Source organism: Macaca nemestrina, chromosome 9 (genome assembly GCF_043159975.1).
Source record: "Macaca nemestrina isolate mMacNem1 chromosome 9, mMacNem.hap1, whole genome shotgun sequence".
In the NCBI taxonomy this organism is placed as follows: Eukaryota; Metazoa; Chordata; class Mammalia; order Primates; family Cercopithecidae; genus Macaca; species Macaca nemestrina.
In genome coordinates, this window is record NC_092133.1 from 91728055 (window position 1) to 91749599 (window position 21545).

General features: G+C 35.1%; 1 protein-coding gene and 1 pseudogene across 3 annotated transcripts in view; both read right to left on the minus strand.

Annotated features, from left to right (window-relative positions):
• LOC105467705 (phospholipid-transporting ATPase IB-like) overlaps positions 1-21545 on the minus strand; it is a 111193-nt gene that overhangs the window by 4527 nt on the left and 85121 nt on the right. The window lies entirely within an intron of this gene.
• LOC139356323 (transmembrane protein 161B-like) lies at positions 6850-20900 on the minus strand (annotated as a pseudogene).

Consider the following 21545-nt stretch of genomic DNA (forward strand, 5'->3'; position numbering starts at 1 on the left):
AAGTATGTGGAACCAAGGGCATGTTCCCTCCCTTGAGTGGTTTCTTCTCTCAGTCACCTGACTGCTCCTTTTGCTAGATTCAGGGATTGGGAGTGTCAAAGTGCTCTCTCATGATCTAGATTTTATGATTCCCTAGTGAGAAAATGGACCAGAGAAATGCTGTTGCTTACTTTCTCCTGTATTATAGAGTCACTCCTGTTTTCCAGCCAGCCTTGGCCACACAGGCTGCCTGTTTTTCTTTTCCTTTCTAGTTTTTGTCATTTCCTGTCACTTTTCTGTTGATCTCTTGTGTTCTCTCTTGGACAATGTACTGAATATATGATTGTCTATATACTATTATGGTACTAAATGGATGCAGCTGGTTTGAAATGCTCCTAGTCAGCCATCTTAAAAAAAAATTGTATCGATGGTAAATCATGCAACCTTGCTGAACTCATTTATTAGTTCTAGTGGGTTTTTCAAAATTTCTTAGAAATTTTTATTTGTATGATAACATCATATGTAAAGTTTCCAATCCCCAGGTGGAGTCCATTCTTGTCTTTTTTCTAAAATAACTTGCCCAAACCTAGGTTTTAACCATTACATGTGACATTAGCTGCACATTTTATAGATGCCTTTTAGCAGGTCTAGGAAGTTTTCTTGTATTTCTGGACTGCTTTGGGTTTTACTTTAAATAGATGTTGGTTTTGTTAAATGTTCTTGTGTGTACCAAATTTGTTTTATTTTTGGATGTTTAGCCTAATTTGCATTTTTGAGATAACTCCTTTTGGTGATGGCTAAACTATTAAAATTATCGAATCAACAGTGATAGTATTTACATAGAGGTAGGTTTTTTTTTTGTTTTTTTGTTTGTTTTTTTTTTTTGAGACAGAGTCTCGCTCTGTTGCCCAGGCGGGAGTGCAGTGGCCAGATCTCAGCTCACTGCAAGCTCCGCCTCCCGGGTTTACGCCATTCTCTTACCTCAGCCTCCCGAGTAGCTGGGACTACAAGCGCCCGTCACCTCACCCGGCTAGTTCTTTTTTTTTTTGTACTTTTTAGTAGAGACGGGGTTTCACCGTGTTCGCCAGGATGGTCTCTATCTCCTGACCTCGTGATCCGCCCGTCTCGGCCTCCCAAAGTGCTGGGATTACAGGCTTGAGCCACCGCGCCTGGCCGAGGTAGGTTTTCCTTACACATTTTTTTTTTTTTAATACTTTTCATATCTGTGGGATGAGTGTGATATTTTTTATTTTATAGTATAAACACAGTGGTGGTGTAGGTCCCAGATCTCCTGGGAAGGAGGAAGAAACCTTAATCTTCTCTACCTAAGTGGGTAAGTCATTCTCTGTGTCTCTAGTCATAGTTGTTTCCGGAGCTCTGGGCATGGGAGAATACATAGTGATCTCTGGACAGGAAATGGCTGGCCCTCAACTGAAGCCATCATCACTGAAGGTGAAAAATCTTAAAGTTAACAGTAGAAACCACATGGTTGTCAGGTTTTCAGGAAAACAAAGAGGAGATTAAATGTGTGGGTGGCATGGGAGGGGTGAGTTAGTATGGGTTGGGAAAGGCAGACACAACTTTATTTCCCTGAGCAGTTTCCATTGTAATCAAATGGAAAATTTTTAAAAGTGATTTGAAAAGATCAAGGAATTATAAACTAAACAAGCATATTTGGAAAGGAGCCAAAGATAAATTGAAAAAAAAATGAATACGTTTAATACACAGTATTTGGGTTAAATATCAAGTTAGACTCACATGATAAAAAGATTAGTAAACTAAAATATTGAGCAGAATGAATATCACCAAATAAAGACAAAGTATAAAAATACAAATATAATTATAGGAAGAATATGAGAAGGAAAATACATTTAAATTATCCAATAGAATATATAAAACTATAGAATATATAAATAGAATGTATAAACATTTCCACCAACAATAAATGAGAGCTCTTGTTACTCTACATCCTTGCTAGGGTTAGTATAGTCAGTGTTTTAGATTTTAGCCATTCTAATATGGGTGTAGCAGTATGTCATTGTTATTTTAAATTTCTATTTCCTAATGACACATGATGCTGAACATCTTTACGTATGCCTATTTGTCATACTTTTATGCTCTTTAGTGAAGCCTTACAACTTTTACATTTGTATTTGTTTGAATCCTTTGCCATTTTATAATTGGGTTATTTATTTTTTTATTCTTGAGTTTTAAGTGTTTTTTATTGTTTATTTTTTGAGACAGAGTCTCGCTCTGCCGCCCAGGCTGGATTGCAGTGGCGCAATCTTGGCTCACCGCAAGCTCCCTCTCCCGGGTTCACGCCATGTCCTGCCTCAGCCTCCCGAGTAGCTGGGACTACATGCACCCGCCACCATGCCACCTGGCTATTTTTTTTTTTTCTTTTTTGTATTTTTAGTAGAGACAAGGTTTCACTGGGTTAGCCATTTTAAGTAGAGACAGGGTTTCACCGTGTTAGTTAGGAGATAGTCTCCATCTCCTGACCTTGTGATCCACCTGCCTCGGCCTCACAAGATGCTGGGATTACAGGTGTGAGCCACTGCACCTGGCCGGGTTGTTTATTTTTTATTCTTGAGTTTTAAGTGTTTTTTTATTTTTCGCATATTTGGATACCAGTCTCTTATCAGTTATGTGTTTTGCAATTATTTTCTCCCATTCTGTGCCTTTTCTTTTTACTCTTTTATCAGTATCTTTTGCAGTACAGAAATATTATTCTGTACTGACATATATGGCCAATCCACACTCAAGGGGAAGAGAATTATAATCCATCTCATATTGAGAGAAATATAAAGGAGTTTGTGGCTCTATTTTAACGTTTTGATTGATGTATAATTTCCATACAATAAACTGCACCTGTTTATAGTGTAAAATTTGGCTAAGTTTTGACACATGTATACCCATGAAACCCTCACCATTATCATGATAACAAATGTATTCATCAACCCCTAAAAAATACAAAACATTAAGTTTAAAGAAGCTCAGTGAGATGCAAGGGAAATCTGAAAACCAATAAAAGAAAGTCAGAAAATCAATTTAAGGTACAAATGAGAAAGGAAATAGGTATCTTAGAAAAGAAAATAAAAACCAGAAATTCTGAAGGAAAAAGAATTATTGGAGGAAACACAAAACACATTTAAAACGTTAAAAAAATAGGCTATGCCAAGGAAAAGAAAAAAAATTCTATGACTTGAAGATAGGTCTTTTAAAATAATCAAGACAAAATTTTGCAAAATGAATTTTTAAAATAAGTGAAACTCTTTGAGACATTTGGGACTACATAGGGCAAACCAATTTATGAATTGTATTATCAAGGTTAAGAGAATTCAAAAGGCCTAGAGAACCTATTTAATGAAATAATAGATAAAATCTTTCCACATTTAGCAAGAGATTTAGACATTCAGATATGGAAGACTCAGTGATCCCTAACAAATGCAGTGCAAAAAGGACTTCACCACAGCACATTAAAATCTGACTGTCTCAAATTGGTGTAAATGCAAAGATTCTAAAATCAGAAAGAAAAGTGCATCTATTCACCTATGAAGGAGACCCCATCAGACTAACAGTGGGTTTCTCAGGAGAAACCATAAAGGCCAGAAAACAGTGGGATGGCATTTTCAAAATGCTGAAAGAAAAAATAAAGTCAGCTAAGAATTCTACATTCAGCAGGGCTGAACTTCATAAATAAAGTATAAATCAATCTTTTCCAGACAAGCAAATCCTGAAGAAATTTGTCACCACTAGACTGGCCCTACAAAAAATGCTCAACTGATTCCTAAACATGGAAGTAAAAAGACAATATTTACAACCAGGAAAACACATGAAAGTATAAAACTCACTGGTAAAGCAATCACACGAAGGAGGAAGAGAAACAAATCATAGGACTCTACTACAGAACTCCACCAAACAACGACAGTCAAAGAAAATGAAAAATTCAAATAATTTATAAATTAACTAGAAAACAACAACATGACAGGAACAAAACCACAGATATCAATGTAAACCTTGATTGTAAATGGATTAAATATTCATTTAAAAATATATAGACTGGCTGAATACATTTAGAAACATTTTTGAGCTATATGCTGCTTCCAAGAAACTCATGTTACCTGTAAAGGCGTGGAAAAAGATATTCCATGCAAATGAAAACTAAAAGCAAAAACGAGAAGCTACACTTGTATCAGATAAATCATACCTTAAGTCAAAAACAGTTAAGAAAATGCAAAAGGATTATTATATAATAATAAAGGGGTCAATTCATTAAGAACATGTATATTATAAATATATATTTACAAAATGCTGGATCACCCACATTTATAAAACCAATATTTAGTCATAAACAGAGAGATAGGGAGCAATACAATAATACTTGGGAAATTCAACACACCATTCAGAGCATTAGGCAAATTATCTAGACAGAAAAGAAACAAACATTGGACTAAAATTGGACTTTAGACCAAATGACTTAACAGATATTTACAGAACATTCTACTCAACAACTGCAGAATATGCATTCTTCTCATCAGTGCATGGATTATTGTCCAAAAAGACCATATTTTAGGCCACAAAATAAGTCTCAACAAATTTTAAAATACCAAAATCAGATTAAGTATCTTCTCTGACCACAGTGGAGCAAAACTAGAAATCAATACCAAGAGAAATTCTGGAAACGATACAAATAAATGAAATTTAAACAACATGAATGACCATGACGTCAACAAAGAAATTAAGATGAAAATTATTTATAAAATGAATTCTAAACTTGGAAGCAAAAGGATAACCTTCATGAAAACACATAAAAGTAAAAAACCCATTGGTAAAGCAAATACACAAAAAAGGAAGAACAAGGACTCATGGTACCACTATAAAAAAACTAACAAAGAGCAATGACAAAGTCAGATAAATAGTAAGGAACAAAGAATATATAAAACAGTTAAGACAATAACAGAAACACTACCTTAGATATCAAAGACAACCTTGAATGTAAATGCATTGTATTATTCACTTAAGATAATAGACTGTGTGAATGAACTTAGAAAACATGGTCTGACTATAGGCTGCCTACAAGAAATGCACCTTACCTATTAAGACAAATATAGACAAGAAAATAAAAATATGAAAAAAGATATTTCATGCAACAAGAAACCAAAAGTAAGCAGAAGTGTCTATACTTATACCACACAAACCAGAATTTAAGTTAGAATATAAAAATTCTGAGTATATATGTTCACCAAACACTGGAGTACCCAGATTCATAAAGCAAATATTACTACATCTAAAGAGAGGAATAGACTGCAATACAAAAACTGTGGGAAACTTTAACACCCCACCTCAGAATGAAAAAGATTATTAAAACAAAATCAAAAAACAAACATTGGATTTAAACTGGAATTTAGGCCAAATGATTTTAATAGATATTTACAAAACATTTTATCCAATAAAGGCAGAATAAACATTCTTTCTTTAGCATATTTTCCATAACAGAGTACAAATCTCAACATCTGAAAAACAATAGGCTGGCCCAGCACGGTGGCTCAAGCCTGTAATCCCAGCACTTTGGGAGGCTGAGGTGGGCAGATCATGAGGTCAGGAGATCGAGACTATCCTGGCTAACACGGTGAAACCACATCTCTACTAAAAGTACAAAAAATTATCTGGGTGTGGTGGCCAGCACCTGTAGTCCCAGCTACTCAGGAGGATGAAACAGGAGAACTGGTATGAACCCGGGTGGCGGAGCTTGCAGTGAGTTGAGATCACGCCACTGCACTCCAGCCTGGGTGACAGGGCAAGACTCCGTCTCAAAATAAATAAATAAATAAATAAATAAAAATAAAACACAATAGGATATACATGACAACAAATTGAAAAAATATGTATTGCAAATAACTCAAACCACCATAAAATACAAGTAAAAATCTATACCAAGAGGATCTTTGGAAATTATATCAATACATGAAAATTAAATAACATAATCCCAAATGACCACTGGATCAATTAATAGTTAAGATGGACATTTTTTTGAACTTTCAAAATGTATTTTAATCTCATTCCAAAAAGAAATAAAATTTCTAGATACAATTCATCTCATTCAAATCACTTTTTAACATACATTCTGCAACTTAAAATATTATAAGGAATCAATATTCCCATCTTTTATAATCTCAATATATTATATATTTAATATATAATAACTGTACTATACATACAGGTAGTCAGCAGGTTTACAAAGTAATTTCTTTAAAGTCTGACCAGTATTGATAAATACTTTTAGACTATTAAAAGGAACTATTTAGGATCATAGAATAAAATAAAATATGGCAGGTCTAAGCCTCATGGCAAGATTACAAAAGTTTATATGGCCAATCACTTTAAAAGAACTCTCTAGTTGGGTAGAATATGTTTTAAAACAATACTGTTCCTATTCTCAAGCAGTAGTAGTTGTAGATATTAACCATATTCACCTCCATTAAATTTAAAATAACTATGCAGTTTTCTTTACTGTAATATACAGTAGCTATCTCTTCCTTTCTGTTGGATTTTATCGTTTCAGGAGTAACTAATGCATTACCAACAGAAGAGACTTTAGCCCCTTTCCCTCCCCTAAAGCATGGCTCAGTTTGAAGATTGTTCTATAGACAGCCACTATGACTACCAACAGTACCATAATATCGTTAAAAGCAATCAATAACTAGAGTCATTTAAGATGTTTCAAAGACTGCTGGAGGTTTCTCTCAACCAAGGTAATCAGAAATATTACCCTTGTAGATAGCCCTATCATACCAGTAAATACAGAGAGTTAAAATTCCAATGCCACAGTGTAACAGTTAACAATCTATTTTATAATTTTAAATATTATAACATTAATTCACCCTGAGAATACAAAGGAAACATTTAATACAAGATATTCTGATTTTTTTCCCATTGTATTTACTTTCTTCTGGTTTTCATCAGCCCTTTAAGGACACAAATATTTGAATTTAAAGTGTGATTTTGATATGTTTTTTTGTTAACTGAGATTCATGCCACAGTCAGATATTGGTGATAAAAAAGCCCAAAAAGACTTGTAGAAAAGAGGCAAGCAGCAATCCACCAGGTCACAAAAGACAGAAGTCCTCAAAAAAGAAGAACAGTAAAAATATTTTTAAGCTGCTCAGTGTCACTGTTATTTGTGTAACAGTAACCTTCATCTTCCCTTCAGCTGACGGTAATTCAGAGTAAACAAAATTGTAGAGCAGACTATTATCCACTGGTAAGGTAGAGATAGATTCTGGATAAATACCCCAGGAATGATTGCCTAGTGTTTTCAAAAGCAGAGTTGTGTGAAACAGCATTACCAGAGGCACCACATACTGCAGTGCAATGACACAAAGATAATAAAAGACTCAAGCCACCATTTTCTATAGCTCAACTGTACTTATTCACCCTGCTTCTTTCTTCATCTGATCCACACATTTTTGGACTAAATTTAAATAAGCTTGCAGGTGACTACACATCATGGCCAACCACAAAGCACACAGCAGGATTATTAACCAGAGTCGCAAAGTATCGAATGTGGCTTCTGGCATTAAAGGGATACTTTCTTCACCCAAGGTTGGGTTCATAATGTAGTCTTTGGTGACTGGTTTTACTCAGAGCAAAACCATAAATAAATGTGCAAAGAAGCTGATATGAAGTAATGTTTGTGTAATTTTTTCTGTTGTCAAATTCAGGGCATCCAGAAGCATTTGAGCCAGTCGTAATCCAGGAAATGTCAAGAAAGCCCCAAAGAGTGAACAGAAAATAGCCAGGAAAAATTTGAAAGTAAGTTTTGAAACAGGACTCTGAGATTCTAAACCTTGCTTTTCAAGAAACTGCATTACACTATCTGAAAAATTTGTAAATCCTGTTTCAAGTCCAAATTCCAGATAATTTTCTGTTACAATCAACACTACCATTGCTTTGTCAAAGAAAAAAAATCCAAAGGTGACACAAATAGATTTTTCACCACCATATTCTACTTTAATATAGTGTGTAGTTAATGAAAATAGAACTTTGATTGCAAAAGACAAAACCAGCAGGCACCAGACTAAGCTGATATTCATTTCCTGTGTAGGCTTCATAAACTTGTAATAGACTTCAGTTACTAGATACACAACTGTAGCAGCCACTGTGAAATCCCCCAGTCACTGGTGTTCTGGAAAATAATGCAATGCTAAAGTATCCACTTCTGTATCTGACTTTGTTTCTAGATGAAGGTCAATATCCTGTGGAATGGTTAATGACTTACTTTCAATGTGACCATTATATTTCCTACCTTTTTTGCTTTTCCCTTTTTGCTGATTCCCTGCAAGAATTCCACTGAGCAAGAGAATAGCGAGGCATAATCTTCTGCATGACACTGGCCATCACCATGGTAACAACAGCTGTATATCTATCACACACTATGAGTGAGAACATGCAGTGTTTGGTTTTCAAGATGGATATGTTTTTAACTATTGAAAGAAGTGAAAATGAAAACACGAGATATCAAAATCTATACTGTACAGCAAACACATTAAGAACAGGTAGGCAATAGCAATAAACATCTACACCAGAAAGCAGAAAGATTTCATATAAACAATCTAACAATGCACCTCAAGGAAGTGAAAAAGCAAAGACACAGCAAACCCAAAATTTGCAGGATGAAAGAAATAATAAAGATCGGAGAAAAACTAAAGAGAGACTAAGGAAAGAAATACAAAGGTCAATGAAGTGATATGTTATTCAAAAATATAACCAATATTGATAAACTGCTAGCTTGACTAACCAAGAGGAGAGATAAGAAACAAATCAGCAAAATAAAAGAACAGACATTACAATTGATATCACAGAAATACCAAAGATAATTAGAGAATATTATAAATGCTAACAAACAGGAAAATATAGAGGAAATGATTGAATTTCTATAAACACATAACCTATCCAGACTGAATCAGAAGTAGAAAAACTGAAGTGATCAATGAATAATGAGACTGAGTCAGTAAAAAAATGTCTCCCAACAAAAAAAGAGACAAAATCAGGTCGAATAACTGCTGAATTATTCCAAATGTATAAAAAAAGAATGAACACCAATCCTCCTCAAACTATTTCAAAAACACATGAGAGAAAGGAATGCTTCCAAACTTATTTTGTGAGGACACAATACCAAACAAGACAAGGATCCACCACCAACAACACAAAACTATGGGCCAATATCTGTAATAAACACAGATGCAACAATCTTTAATAAAATGTTAGCAAACCAAATGCTACAGCACATCAAAAGGTAATGCACCATGATCAAGTGAAATTTATACCAAAATTCAAGGATGCTTGCATACACATATCAATACACTGAATATATTGCCTCAGTAGAATGAAGGACAAAACCCATATAACTAGGTCAATAGATGTAGAAAAAGTAATTGACAAAATTTAACATGTGTTCATATTAAAAACTCTCAACAAACTAGACATAGAAAGATCATTCTGTAAAGTAGTAAAGATCATATGTGACAAACCCAAAGCTAACAATATACTGAACAGGCAAAAGCTGAAAGCTTTTTCTCTAAGACACCAAACAAAACAAGAATGTTCACTTTCACAAATCTTATTGAACATGAAAGTCCTAATCAGTAATCTGGCAAGGGAAAAAAAAAAACAAAAACAGACATCCAAATTGACTTGCAAAAGGAAGTTAAATTGTCCACTTTACAGATGACATAATTTTTTATATAGAAAAACCTAAAAAAGACTCCAATAAAAGACTGTAAGAACTCATAAACAAGGCCAGGTGCTGTGGTTCATGCCTGAATTCCTAGCACTTTGGGAGGCCAAGGCAGGTGACTCTCCTGAGGCCAGGAGTTCAAGAACAGCCTGGCCAACATGGTGAGACCCTGTATCTACTAAAAGTGAAAAAACTAGCCCGTGGTGGCATGCGCCTGTAGTCCCAGCTAGTCTGGAGACTGAGGCAGGAGAATCGCTTGAACCCAGAAGGCAGAGGTTGCAGTGAGCTGAGATCATGCCATTGCACTCCAGCCTGGGCGAAAGAGCAAGACTCCATCTAAAAAAAATAATTAACACACAAAAATCAGTAGTGTTTCAACACATTGACAATAAAATAGTCAAAAAATGAAGCTAGAAGGCAATCCTGTTTACAATAGCTATATAAATTACCAACGAGTAAATTTAACCAAGACATGAAAAATGTTTGTGAAGATAACTACAGAACACTGATGAAAGAAATTGAAGAGGACACAAACAAATTTAAAGAAATCTCATGCTCATGGATAGAAAAAATTACTATCATTAAAATGACTACATTATCCAAAGAAATCTAGAGTCAATGCAATTGCTACCAAAATAACATCATTTTTATAGAAATAAAAAAACCAGAAATCTATCATTTGTATGAAACCTAGAAAGAACTACAATAGCCAAATTAATCCTGAGCAAAACCAATGGAAGAAAATAGAGAACCCAGCAATACACTTCTGTTTGTATAGCCAATTGATTTTCAACAAAGGTAGCTAGAATGTACACAGGGGAAAGTATACCTTCTTCAATAAATGGTGTTGGGAAAATTGAATATCCATATGCAAAAGATTGAAACTGTATCTCTCACAATACACAAAAGTCAACCCAAGATGGATTAATGACTTAAACATAAGACCTAAAAGTATAAAACTACAAGAAGAAAACATTATAAAAATCAGAACATTGGTCCAGGCAAAGATTTTTTGGTTAAGACCTCAAAACCACAGTCAACTAAAAGCAAAATAAAAAAATTGAAACTATAATAAATGAAAAAGCTTCTGCACTGCAAAAGAAATAATCAAAACACCAAAGAGACAAACTGTTGCATAGAATATACTGAAAAGTGTCCAACTGACAACCAATATTTAGAATATATAAGAAACTCAAGCAACTCAAGAATAATATTAAAAAGACTCATTAAAAAAGTGGTCAAAGGACATGAATGGATATATCTCAAGTGATGACACATTAATGAAAAATAGGTCCATGAAAAAATGCTGAACATTCTCTGGGAAATGCAAATCAGAAGCACAATGAGGCATCATCTTACCTCAGTTAGAATGGCTATGATTAAAAAGACAAAAAATAATAGACACTGTTGAAAATATGATAAAAATTAATGTTTATATGCTGTTGGTGGGAATGTAAATTAGTACAACCAGTATAGAAAACAGCATAGATATTTCTCCAAAAAGTAAAAATAGAACTTCCAGATGATTCAGGACCCCACTATTGGGTATTTACTCAAAGGAAACTAAATCAGTATATCAAAGGGATACATGCACTCACATGTGTATCACAGCATTATTCACAATCGAAAAGACACAAAATCAACCTAAGTTTCTTCAATGAGCCAATGGATACAGAGGATGTAGTACGTACTCACACACGCAATGGAGTATCAGCTATAACAAAGAATACTATTAAGTCATTTGCAACTGGAGGTGACTACATTGAGTGAAATAAGCAAGGCACAGGATTCAAATACCACATGTCCTCAACTCATACATAAGAGCTAAAAACTTGGTCCCACGGAGATAGAGAATAGACTGATAGATACCAGAGGCTGGGAAGTGTGGAAGGCTGGGAGAGGAAAATGAACAGAGACTAGCAAATGGGAAAAACACACTGACATAGAAAAAAGTAAGTTTTAACGTCCAGTGGAAGGCTAGTGTGACTTGTGTTAACAATATGTTTTATATTACAAAGTAGCTGAAAGAGAGGTATGGAAATGTTCTCATCACATAGAAATTATATATATTCAAAATGATATCCTATATACCTTGACTTGATCATTACACATTCTCTGCATGTAATAAATACTCACATGTATCCCATACATATGTAAAACATTGTGTGTCAATAAAAGAAAAACAAAAAATACAAAGTTTAAATCTAAGCAACTTTAAAATAAATAGACAAAAATATCCCATAACAAACATTTTCATGTTGTTAATTTGCTTTAATGCCCCATTCCCTGTGGCAGCTAGTGAATAAACACAAGATTCCAACCTTTGTCATTGACTTTTTCTTTCTAGACCGTGGGATACATTTCCATATGATGGATGCATTCATTACTAAGAAAGAGCAAAAGAAAATTGAAGTTTCTTGAGACTCAGTCATCTCAATAGAATACAGGTGTTTCTAAGTCTCCTCAGGGTAGCATTAACTATTTTTTATGTAGCTCTATATCTACATGAGGATGAAAAATTTTACTCATTATGTATTGCTTCTTTGGATATGTTCTATAAAATAACAAATACTCATTATTAAACATTTGAAATATATGGAAAATCATCCACAAATATTGTTGATATATTGGTATATTCCCATTTCTTTTATATTTATTTAAATAGTTTTATTTTTACTTCAATGATTTTTGGGGTACAGGTGGTTTTTGGTTCATGGGTAAGTTTTTTAGTGGTGATTTCTTAGATTTTTGTGCATGCATCACTGAGCAGTGTACACTGTACCCAATATGTTTTTTTAAATTATCACCCCCTCCCAACCTTCTGTCTTGAGTTAAAATTAGTGATGTTTAGTATTTTTGGTATGTTTTTGACTGTGTATCATTTTTTGATAATTGTCTATTCATGAACTTTGCGTACTTTCTGGTGGAATTATTCACTTTTTCTTGCTGATTTGAGTTCCTTGTAGATTCTAGATATTAGAATAATATAAGTCCCTTATGTTAATGTTATTCTTATGCATTTGCATTCTCATAGCTTAGCTCCCCCTTATAAGTGAAAACATACAATATTTGTTTTTTTATTATTGAGTTTCTTCACTTAGAATAATTTCCTCTAACTCCATTTAAGTTGCTGCAAAGGACATCATTTTGCTCCATTTTTAGGGGGAGTCATATTTCATGGTGCATATATATCACATTTTCTTTATCTGCTCCTTGGATGATGGGCACTTAGGTTAATTCTGTATCTTTGTAATTGTGAATTGTGCTGCTATAAACATACTTGTTCATATGTCTTTTTCATATAACGACTTATTTTTTTAAGACTTATATTTTAAGGGGGGTGGGGTGGTAGATACCCAGAGGTATGATTGCTAAATTGAATGGTAGTTCTACTCTTAGTTCTTTAAGGAATACCCATACTGCTTTCCATAGTGGTTGTACTAACTTACATTCTCACCAGCAGTGCAAAAGTGTTCCATTTTTATCACATCAATGCCAGTATCTTTTTTTTTTTTTGACTTTTTATAATAGCCATTTATGCAGGAGTAAGGGGGTATCTCACTGTAGTTCTAATTTGCATTTCTCTGATAATTAGTGATGTTCAGCATTTTTTCATGTTTGTTGGCTGTTTGTATATTTTCTTTAAAAAATTTTCTATTCATGTCCTTTGCCCACATTTGATGGGATTATTTGTTTTTTTTCTGGCCAATTTGCCTGAGTTGCTTGTAGTTATTGGATATTAATTCTTTCTGATATGCATAGTTTGCATGCAAATTTTTTGTCTCTGTGGGTTGTCTGTTTACTCGGCTGATTGTTATTATTTGCTATGCAGAAGCTTTTTCGTTTGATTAGGTCACATTTATTGATTTATTTTTGTTTTATTTGCATATGAGATCTAAGCCATAAATTCTTTTTCTAAGCCAGTGTCTGGAAGAGGTTTTCTGATGTTATCTTCTAGAATTTATATGGTTTCTAGTCTCAGATTTCAGAATTTGATCCATCAGAAGTTAATTTTTGTATAAGGTGAGAGCTGAAGATTTAGTTTCATTCTTCTATATGTGGCTTGACAGTTATTCAAGCACTATTTGATGAATAGGGTGTCATTTTATGTTCTTGTGTGCTTTGTCAAAGGTCAGTTGGCTGTATTTGGCTTTATTTCCGGGTTTGTCTATTCTGTTCTGTTGGTCTGCATGCCTATTTTTATACCAGTACTATGCTGCTTTGGTAACTAGAGCCTTGTAGTATAATTTGAAGTCAGGTAATGTGATGACTCCAGATTTTTTGGTTTTGCTTATTATGGCTTTGGCTCTGAAGGCTCTTTATGGGTTCCACATGAAATTTAGAATAGTTTTTTTTTTTTCCAGTTCTGTGAATAAAAATGATGGTATTTTGATAAAAATTACATTGAATCTATAGATTGCTTTGGGCAGTATGGTCATTTTTCACAATAATTTTTAATATCTATTAGCCTATTTTCATACGCTGTAAAGAAGTGCCCAAGACTGGAAATATATATATATAATTTATTTATATATAATATTTACATATTATATATGTAATATAAAAATATTTATATATATAATAAAATATAATGGAAAGAGATTTAATTGACTCACAGTTCCACAGGGCTTGGGAGGACTCACAAAACTTACAATTATGATGGAAGGTAAAGGGGAAGCAAGCAAGGCACCTTCTTCACTTGGCAGCAGGAGGGAGAATGAACACAGGAGGAACTATCAAACTCTTAAAACCATCAGATTTATAAGAATTTACTACCACAAAAATAGCATGGGGGAAATCACCCCCATGATCCAATTACCTCCACCTAGTCTCTTTCTTGACAAACGGGGATTATGGGAATTATAATTAAAAATGAGGTTAGTGTAAGGACACAAACTTAACCATGTCACAATCTATGAGCATGAAATATGTTTCCACTTGTTTGGGTCATCCATGATTTCTTTCAGCAGTGTTTTGTAATTTTCCTTGTAGAGAGCTCTTTCACTTTTTTTTGTTAAATATATTTCTAAGTATTTTGTTTATTTATTCATTTATTTATTTTTGCAGCTATTGTAAAACAGATTGAGTTCTTAATTTGATTCTCAGCTTCATTGTTTTTGGTGTATAGCAGTGCTACTAATTTGTGTACATTGATTTTGTATCCTAAGACTTTACTAAATCTGTTTATAAAATCTGGAGGCTTTTTAGATGAGCCTTTTGAGTATTTTAAGTATACGATCATACCACCAGTGAACAGAAACAGCTTGATTCCTCTTTTCCAGGTTGGATGCCCTTTATGTATTTCTCTTGTTTGACTGCTCTGGCCAGGACTTCCACTACTATGTTGAATATAAGTGATAAAAGTGGGCATCCTTGTCTTGTTGCAGTTCTCAAGGGGAATGTTTTCAAATTTTCTTATTTAGTATGATGTTGGCAGTGGGTTTGTCATAAATGGCTTTTATTTGTTTGAAGTAAGTGCCTTCTATGCCTATTTTGTTGAGGAAATTTATCATAATATAATTCTGGATTTTATCAAATACTTTTTCTGCATTTTCGAGATGATCATACTTTTAAAAAAATTCTCTTCATAAGACGTATCACATTTATTGACTTGCATATGTTAAACCGTCCCTGCATCCCTAGGATAAAACCTACTTTGTCATGATGTATTATCTTTTTGATATACTGTTGAATTCAGTTAGCTGTATATTGTTGAGAAGTTTTGCATATATGTTCATCAGGGACATTGGTCTGTAGATGTCCGTTTTTGTTGTAGCCTTTGCTGTTTTTACTATTAGTATGATACTGGCTGCATAGAATAGTTTAGGAAACATTTCCTCTTTCTTTATTTTTTGGAATAGTATTAGTAGAAATGCTACCAATTCTTCTTTGAATGTCTAATTGAATTCAGCTGTGAATCCCTCTGGTTTTAGCCTTTCTGGTTGTTGGCAACTTTCTTTTTATTACCAATTCCATCTTGCTGCTTGTTATTGGGTTTTTCATGGTTTCTATTTCTTACTGATTTAAGAGGGTTGTATATTTTCAAAGATCTGTCAATTTTCTCTACATTTCCTAGTCTGTACATGTAAAAGTGCTCATAGTAGCCTTAAATAATTTTTTATAATTTTTGTGTTATTGATTGTAATATGTCCAGTTTTATTTCTAACTGAGCTTATTTAGATTTTCTCTTTTCTTTTCTTGACTAGTCTTCAAATGGGCTCTCAATTTTGTTTATCTTTTCAAAAAAAATAGCTTTTTGTTTCATTTATCTTTTCTATTTTTTGTTTCAACGTCCTTCAGTTCTGCTCTTATCTTTGTTGTTTCTTGCTTTCTGCTTTGTTTGGGTGTATTTTGTTCTTGTTTCTCTAGTTTCTTGAAGTGTGACCTTAGCTGTCTATTTGTGCTCTTTCAGACTTTTTGGTGTAGGCATTTAATGCTATAAACTTTTCTCTTAGCACCATTTTTGCAGTATCCCAGATGTTTGGATAATTTGTGTCATTATTATTGTTCATTTTAAATAATTGTTAAATTTCCATCTTGATTTAATTTTTAACTCAAACATTAATCAAGAGAAGATTGTTGAATTTTCATTTATTTTTAGAGTTTTAAGGGTTCCTTTTGAAGATAATTTCCAGTTTTATTTCACTGTGATCTGAGAAAATTCTTGATACGATTTTGATTTCTCTAAATTTCTTGAGACTTGTTTTTTTGTGGCCTATTATATGGTATATCTTGAAGAATTTTCCATGTGCTGAAGAGAAGAATGCATATTCTGCAGTTTGGGAGAAGAACGTTCTGTGAATGCCTGTTAGGTGTATTTGTTCTAGAGTGTAATTTAAATTCATAGCTTCTTCTTTACTTTATGTCTTGATGATTTGTGTAGTGCTGTCAGTAAAGTATTGAAGTTCCCCATTATTACTGTGTTGCTGTTTTTCTGAGTTTTCAGGTGTTAGTGTGTCCGGAATTGGTGGGTTATTAGTCTCACTGACTTCAAGAATGAAGCCACGGACACTCGCAGTGAGTGTTAGAGTTCTTAAAGATGGTGTGTCTGGAGTTTGTTCCTTCAGATGTTCAGATGTGTCTGGAGTTTCTTCCGTCTGGTGGGTTCATGGTCTCACTGACTTCAGGAGTGAAGCTGCAGACCTTTGCGGTGAATGTTACAGCTCTTAAAGGCAACGCATCTGGAGTTATTCATTCCTTCCGGTGGGTTCGTGGTCTCCCTGGCTTCAGGAGTTAAGCTGCACACCTTCACAGTGAATGTTATAGCTCATAAAGGCGGTGTGTCTGGAGTTGTTCATTCCTCCTGGTTGGTTCCTGATCTCACTGGCTTCAGAAGTGAAGCTGCAGACCTTCACCTTGAGTATTACAGCTCATAAAGAGGGCATGGACCTAAAGAGTGGGCAGCAGCAAGATTTATTGCAAAGAGCAAAAGAACAAAGCTTCCACAGCATGGAAAGGGACCTGAGCTGGTTGCCCCTGTTGGCTCAGGTGGCCTGCTTTTATTCCCTTAACTGTCCCCACCCATATTCTGCTGATTGGTCCATTTTAGAGAGAGCTGATTGGTCCATTTTAAAGAGCGCTGACTGATCCATTTTACAGAGAGTTGATTGGTTCGTTTTGATAGAGTGTTGATTTGTGCATTTACAATCTAGACATTCTGTGTCTAGATTGACATCTTTAGCTAGACACAGAATGCTGATTGGTGTGTTTATAATCCTTTAGCTAGACACAAAAGTTCTCCAAGTCCCCCACCAGATTAGCTAGACACAGAGTGCTGATTGGTGAGTTTAGAAACCTTTAGCTAGACACAGAGTGCTGATTGGTGAATTTAGAAACCTTTAGCTAGACACAGAGTGCTGATTGGTGCATTTACAAACCTTTAGTTAGACAGAAAAGTTCTCCAGGTCCCCACTAGACCCAGAAGCCCAGCTGGCTTTACCTCTCAATGGTACTCACCAGGGGACTGTGGCATCTAGTCCAGGAACTCTGGCAGCCCAGAGGGAGCTTGCCCCCAGTCAAGCCCAGCAGACACCAGCCGGCCACACCCAATGCAGGGCACGCAGAGCCCCTACCCACCCAGAACCTGCACCAGCCCACGAGTGTCACCTGCAGCCCCTACTCCTGGCAGTGCCTCTCCCTCCACAGCTCCTTGCAAGCAGAGGGAGTCAGCTTGCCTTGGCTAGCCCCAGAGAGGGCTCATAGTGCAGTGGCAGGCTGAAGGGTTCCTCAAGCATGGCCAGAGTGGACCCCGAGGCCAAGGAGGTACCAAGAGTGAGTGAGGGGCCAGGCGTGGTGGCTCAAGCCTGTAATCCCAGCACTTTGGGAGGCCGAGATGGGCAGATCACGATGTCAGAAGATCAAGACCATCCTGGCTAACACAGTGAAACCCCATCTCTACTAAAAAACACAAAAAAATAGCCAGGCGAGGTGGCAGGTGCCTGTAGTCCCAGCTACTCGGGAGGCTGAGGCAGGAGAATGGCATAAACCCAGGAGGCGGAGCTTGCAGTGAGTTGAGATCGGGCCACTGCACTCCAGCCTGGGCAACAAAGCGAGACTCTGTCTCAAAAAAAAAAAAAAAAAAAAAAGAATGAGCGAGGGCTGCTAGCATGTTGTCACTTCTCATTAATAAGAATTGTTTTATAAATCTGGGAGCGCCAGTGTTAGATGCCTATAAATTTGGGATTGTAATATTTTCTTGTTGGACTAATCCTTTATCATTATATAGCATTCTTCTTTGTCTTTTTTTAAGACAAAAAAGGAAACTGACCTTCCTGTTGGATTAATCCTTTTATCATTATATAGTATCCTTCTTTGTCTTTTTTTAAATATTAAAAAGGATACAGACTGTACAGCAACAAAGCTTTGTAGCTTTAAGGTTTGTTTTGTTTGATATAAGAATAGCTACTCCTGCTTGCTTTTAGTTTTCATTTTTGTGCAATATCATTTTCCACCTTTTTACCTTAAGTTTCATGAGTCCTTATGTGTTAGGTGACTCTCTTGAAGACAGCGAATATGTGGTTGGTGGATTTTTATACATTCTGTCATTCTATATTCTTTTACTTGGAGCATTTAGGCCATTTACATTCAATGTTAATGTTAAGATGTGAGGTATTCAATTAATCCTGTTGTTACTTAGACACTGTGTATTTTTCATTGTGTTATTGTTTTATAGGCCCTGTTAGTTTTATGCTTTAAGGAGGTTCTATTTTGCTGTATAGCAAGCTTTTGTTTTAAAATTTAGAACTCCCTTTAGCATTTCTTGTAGTGTTGGTTTGGAAGTGGCAAATTCCCCCAGCACTTGTTTGTCTGAAAAAAGTCAATGTGAAGGAGAGAATTTTAAGAGCTGTGAGACAGAGTATCAGGTAACCTATAAAAAAAAAAAAAAAAAAAAAAAAAAACCTGTCAGACTAACAGCTAATTTCTCAGCAAAAACCTTACAAACCAGAGGGATTGGGGTCCTCCTGCTTTTAGCTTGGAACCTTATAAAAGCCAGCCAAGAATTTTGTGTCTATCAAAACTAAGCTTCATAAATGAAAAAGTGATAAAGTATTTTTCAAGCATATTAGTGCATAGTCTGTGGTTTTGTTTTCTTCTATATAGTTGCCTATATACCAAATACTGAATTTTCAGTTCTTTTTATTTTTAACACACACATTTTTCTATTCCATTATAAAATTCTTTTAAATATTTTAATGTCATTTAATTGACTACATCAGTAAAATTTTGCATAATTTACTTTATTTTACAGTATTATATAAATCATGTGTGCCTTTTATGTCCAGATAAAATAATAGATGTAATAATACTACAGAAAAAACTAAATAGATGTCATTCTTGCCTGTATGAAACTTAAAGTGAAGGAAATAGAGATTATAAAATCATACACATATTAATGTTATCATGAAAAGTTGCTGAGACCAGCTCACGGAGACCCTAACCCAGCAGCGCTAGAGGAATTAAAGACACACAAACACAGAAATATAGAGATGTGGAGTGGGAAATCGGGGGTCTCATAGCCTTCAGAGCTGAAAGCCTCAAACAGAGATTTACTCACATATTTATTAACAGCAAGCCAGTGATAAGCATTGTTTCTATAGATTATAGATTAACTAAAAGTATTCTTTATGGGAAACAAAGGGATGGGCCAAAATAAAGGGATGAGTTTGGCTAGCTATCTGCAGCAGGAGCATGTCCTTAAGGCACAGATCTCCCATGCTATTGTTTGTGGTTTAAGAATGCCTTTAAGCAGTTTTCTGCCCTGGGTGGGCCAGGTGTTCCTTGCCCTCATTCCGGTAAACCCACAACCTTCCAGCATGGGCATCATGGCCATCATGAACATGTCACAGTACTGCAGAGATTTTGTTTATGACCAGTTTTGGGACCAGTTTATGGCCAAATTTTGGGGGGTCTGTTCCCAACAAAAAGTTAAAATGTGCTTTGACAGAATTTTAAAAGATGACCACTGAGATTAACAGTTTAGAGCAGGTATCTCTGCAAAAGTGACGCATCGACTAATAAGAAATCCTTAGAAACAATTTCTGTTGTTTTTACTTACTCAGAATTCCTTTCAAATAGCATTATATTCTTTCCCAAATAGCATTATATTTTCTATCAGTGAATTGTGCCTCCCACATTTCATACCTTCTTGGCCCATGGCTGAACATGTGACCCATGCCAAGACAATAATAGTTTCTCTTGGGTGTTTAAACTTTAAACATGTACTCAAAAGGGCAGAAAATGGTCAGACCTATGTTAGTCCAATGGTAGTAAAATGAAGCCTATTAGTTAATTCTTGTTCATCTAACTCTTAAAACTAAGCTTATTTCTGTCCTTCCAGAATTACGAGACAGGTATTGCACTTAATTCTCTGCAACAAGCAAAAATAGGTAATATATTCCCCCTTTTTGCTGAAATTGCACAGAATTTACAATTCTGTGGCTTATGCAACAATCAACCCTAGCTGATACAGTCATTATGGTATAGTAAGAAAAGAAATAAGATACTCACAGATGAAGCTAGGAGTCAACTGGTGTAGGCTTTCAGGGCATAAAGGACTTTTAAATTTCATTCTAATGGAAAGCCATTTAAAAAATTTAAGCAGGAGACTGCATAATCAGAAGTATGCTTTCATAATAAAATAGCTTCGATGTCTGGAGTAACACTCGAGTTTCATTGTCTCACAGCTATGGAAAACAAGGACATGGACACACAAAAAGTGAAGTTGAGAGCAGAAGTTTAACATGCAAAAGAAAGAGAATAGCTCTCTGTTGCAGACAGGTGTCTGGAAAAATTGACTGGTGGTCTGTTGTGAAATGCATGGAGTTTTATAGATAAGATGGTAAGGGGGTAGTGTCTGACTTATATAGGGTGTAAAAAACTGGTTAGACCAGGTGTGTCCTTTGCATAGAACACAAATCTTTGGTAGCTCCCACCCTAATCTTTTATTATGCAGGTGGATTTCTCTGTCTAAGGTGTGTTAATCCTTGTTGAAAGTGAGCTAGGGGGTTATATGCTAAGCCAACTAAGAGGTCTCTTTCCTTAAAATAAAATCATTTGTAAGAAAAGACCATCCATATAGCATTTCAAAAGGGTTCAGCCCTAACTTTGAAGGGTAAAGCCACAGTAAAGCCTTGGAAAGAATGACCCAAAGAAGGTGTGTTCCTTGGGACAGTTGTATTACAGGGCTGTTACAGGGTTTGATGAGGCCCTGCATTTTCAGGTTATTATTAATGGCTTCTAGCCCTTTCCTAGCATCTGGCTTTAGGGAATATTGTCCTAACTATCGCCTAAAGCTCCCAAAAAACTGGGATCCATAAGGTGAATCTGG